This window comes from Strix aluco, chromosome Z (genome assembly GCF_031877795.1).
Source record: "Strix aluco isolate bStrAlu1 chromosome Z, bStrAlu1.hap1, whole genome shotgun sequence".
Lineage (NCBI taxonomy): Eukaryota > Metazoa > Chordata > Aves > Strigiformes > Strigidae > Strix > Strix aluco.
The window spans coordinates 96,359,735-96,364,039 of record NC_133971.1 but is presented as its reverse complement, the minus strand read 5'-3'; positions in this window follow the sequence as shown (position 1 = coordinate 96,364,039).

Sequence of the window (4,305 nt, the reverse complement as noted above, 5' to 3'; positions counted from 1 at the left end):
CTCGGTCGTTCTTCTCCTGTCATTTTTAAGGATGATCCATAACGTGTGAACACCACCCGCAGTCGAGGCCTAATGATGCTTCTCAAGCGAGCGGCTGCATTTCCAAGGAAGTCTTAAACGAGCACTTAAGCTGTAGTGCTGCTGAGTGCCGGGCTGCGGGTGCCGGGTGGCTCCACATCCCGCGGCTGCGCGGGGCTCCTCGCAGCCAACTCCCACAAGCGCTTTTATCGCAGAGTTATTAGGCCATTATGGTCTACGATTGTCTTTTACTGCCTTTGATTTCTTCTGTTGTCAGGCGTGAGGCAAGTGATGTGTAATATGATCCAAAGTGTTCTTGTTTGTTTTAATCTACTGTTTTAATATATTATGGCTTCCTGCCATTATGCCTTTCTGAGATGGACCCTGGAGTCACTCACAGAGGTTTTATATGTGCAGGAGCTGAAAGGCATTTTTCCAGTGGGTACATCTTATGGCAGGCAGAGCTAATCTTAGGTTTTTCTCCTCTGTGTGTGTGTGTGCATTGACGCTGGTTGTTTCCGCCTGAGCGTCAACAGTCCCACCACGCTGCCTATCACAAGTGTTCTTCCATCCTGATTGTTTTGCTTAAGCACCTCTGTGCCATATGGACTAAAAATACCAGTATCGGTGGCACTGCAAAAGCTTCTGCTGTTTTTCCCCCAAAGAAAGGCAGCTGCCTTACAATGTCATGTGGTACCATGGCGTGGCTTGTCCTCCCTGCTGGCTTCCAGGCTTTCCCCCAGGGTTCTGCAAGGCTTCACACCGGGGCTGAGCATTGGGCTCAGAAAAGGTGGCAACACTGTGAGTTAAAAGCCCCACTGCCAGCGCTTCATCTGCCGTCGGGAGGGGCCTGAGCCGCGATCACCGCAGGGTCCAGCACTGTCAGTTCAGCCAGCCCGTCGAGGAAGAGGAGGAGGGGAGCGTGGCGCCTGCTCCTTTGGGCTGGGCTGCTCTGCCCTGCCTGCAGGTGGGGGGACTGTTTTGGGGAGCACCCCGGGCTCCCTGCCAGGCACTGGGGAGCAGGGGCACCAGCTGGGACTGGCTGCCCCGGGATGCCCCTGCATCCCCATGACGCACGTGCTGTGTTTTGGTGGGCTTTTTTTTTAACATTGGTGACAAAACTGAGTATTTTTGTAAAGCATTTTAGCCTGGAATAATCGTGTGAGCCCCAGCAGGGTTAAGAAGCAGTGATTTGAGGGGAATTCACGGGAATGAGCTGCTGCAGCGGGGACAGGGAGGTTGATCCCCTCGCCACGGGAGGTGAAGTCTGCCCTGGGCTGGAGGCTGTGGGGGAATGGGAGAGCTGTCGTGGGGGCTGGGATCTCTGCCCCAGGGACGCCGCTCCAGCCGTGCGCTGCCTGCCCGCGGGTCGCAAGGAAGAGCCGGAGGAGGCCGTGCAGAGAAACACCATGGCTGCTTAACGCCCTTTTGGGCTCACACCGGTGTGATTTTCAGGCCCACGTTTGACTCAACCATAAGCCAATAAACTGAGGTGGGCGAAGAAGAGCCTCACCTAGGTGGTGTGGGTCCCCGGTGCCATGCGGGAATTTTCCACAGTTAAAGCATTTGGGGCTGGAGCTGAACAGATCCAGCATTGCAGCTCCGCTGAAATCCTGCCACGTGCTCGGGTCATCCTTCAGCTTTTTGTCAGCTTAATGAAATGGTCCCATTTCCTTCTTCCAGATGTGCCCACTGCTAAGTGCCTGGAAAATGCATTCCCCGGGGACTGAGCCCGCAAGCGAAATGGAAATGACCTACTGTGGGCTGCATTAGTCTCCGTGTCATCGCTTTTATCTCCCTGCTGTTAAAGTGTTTTTACCCTTCCAGTGGTCAGTCACCCTCCCGGCCCTTCCCTGGCCCAGCGGCCATCCTGGCAGCGCCCGCTCCCGCCGTCCTCACTGCCGCCAGCACATGGCAGGAGCCCGCAGCTCTGTGCAGGGAGGGGGCCCGTGAAAACACCCCCAACCCAGCTCCTTCCTCCTTCCTCTGACCTGCTTTGGGCTCCCTCCCTGGGGCGGCGGGTCTGGGGGGAGGCTGCAGGGCCACGTCCATCACCCCCAATGTGGCCTGGGCCGTCGTGGCGGTGCGAGGGGAGCACGGGGCCGGGCAGGGCCCTTGGGGGTGCTCAGTCCCGTGTGTGAGCTGCCGGGGCACGGGGCTTGGGGAGGAGGGGGCTCGGTTCCCTCCCCTGCCTCAGGGGTCCCCGCCGCGCCCCAGCCAGAGGGTGAAGGTGGAAAGGAGACTTGAACGGCAGCGTCCTGGGCGCTCCGACACAAAATGCTGAAGAGGCAGGTCTTGCTTTTATTTGCACCGGTAGCTGCTCAGCAAAGTTAAATGAAGCAGCGTAAATTTAATTAATGGCAGAATCTGGCTCAGTGGTGAGAGAGGGGTATGAAGAGAATGAGCATGAAAACGAATTCTTCTGTGATTTTAACCCCAAGGTTAACCATCGGTGCTAAGGTTAGATTCAAGATAATAAACCCCACGGTGCCTTTTTAACGTCGATGGTGCTGCAGCCCCCCCGGCTGCGCTGTGCCCAGCCCGGGGACGGGACACGGCGGGTCCCGGGGGGCTGCAGAGTCCTGTCCCCTGCCCGTGCCCTCCCTGGGCTGCCGAGGCTGCGGGGCTGGCAGGGAGAGGAATGGCACTGGGAGGGAATCTTCCAGCACTGCCTGAAGGTTAAGGAAGGGGATTGGGGTTTTTTAAGAGCTAAACATAGGAAAGTGGTTTTCCTTGTTCATTTAGTTTTGCATTTGATGAGATTATTCAAGGGGAAAAAACAAAAAAGACTTGCCCATAGCTGGAGTAAAATGAATGAATGAATGAATGCAAACCTGCTTGCCATTAAATTTTAGCTCAAGGAACCGCCTGCCTCCTCCGGTAGTGCTGCTTCAGGGAATGGAAGTGTGATAATTTACTTAATTTTATGGTAATTACACTGCATCATGTAATTCCATGACTTACAGAAATACACAGCGATGTCTTCTTTAACAAACACCTTCATTGCTGTAATGTAGACAGCGAGGTACCACCGACCGAACTGGCTTTTGCAATTTTCTTGGGAAAACCAGAGGCTGTTGGAAAAGGAGAAGGATGAAGCAGCGGAGGCTGATGACGTTTGCCCTTGCTGGTCCCTCCCACAGCTGATTTGCCCTGGGCAGCGGCCGGAGCCCCCCCAGGAGTGGTGTTGGGGGCCATCGCTGAGGGGTGGCTGGTTCCTCAGAGGAGTTCCCCTCTCTGAGCAGGACCTGGCACGTCCCGGCCAGGCTGAGACAGGATTTTGCAGACCAAGCTCTGCTACAACCGCAGGCGCATCTGCTTGTCCCATTTGTGAGACCCAAACCCGATGCCCCCCCCCTCCCTGAACCAGCGCTGAGATCAAGGTGCTGGGGAGAAGGGTGGGTCCAGCGCAGGAAAGATGGGCCACGTTCCCTTTGCTTCCCTCCGAAGCGCTGCCAGTGCTGTCACCGCCCCCGGCCCCGGGGGAGCCAAGGCCCTTTCGGGGGGAAGGAGGATGCTCAGCAGGCAGCAGTGCTCACCCCATTTTCTTGTCTTGCTCTCAGCCTGCGGAGCAAAGCCGTGTCACCTCCCTCTGCTCGGGAGCGTTACCAGATGCAGATGCGGTGCTCCCTTTCATTTCAGTCAGCCTGCAGGATTCCAGGATTTTTCTCCGTGGAAGACCTTAAATACTCTCGTGCCAGAGCCCAGGTCCCTGCCTTGCAAAGACCTCCGAGCAGCGGCGTGAAGTCGATGTGCACGCACCATACCGCGTGGGATAAGCAGGAGTAAAGGTTAATGCACTGGAAAGTCTGTGCGGGAGGAGGTGGGGAGAGGAGGTTTGCAAAGCGCTCGCTCCGCTTCAGAAATCACCTGTGGGATAATGAAGTCGCTTCTCTGCCTGCCCTGATTTGTCCCTGTTCTGTTACAATCCCTGTCTGGCACTAGCGACACGGCTGTGTTCGCAGAAGGTGCCAGACCCTTTTTTCTGAGTTCTTTTCTGCTCATATTTGGCCAGATCCTACACGAGCGGTAACAGCCCGAGCAGCAAACTCCGCTCTGCCCCGGGTGCAGGGTCAGGCTGCGGTGAGCGGCTCGGCACTAGGAAGGCACCTGGAAAAAAAGAGGAACTTTTCATCGCACAAGGAAGCAAAAGCGTTGTTTTCCTCCTTTATTGAACTTTGGCAAATAATATGTGTGTGTGGGTTTTACATCAATAGCTATAAATAAAAATTTGAAAGCAATGTAATACTTGTCATTAAGATAAAGGACATCTATTGGCACAAATCA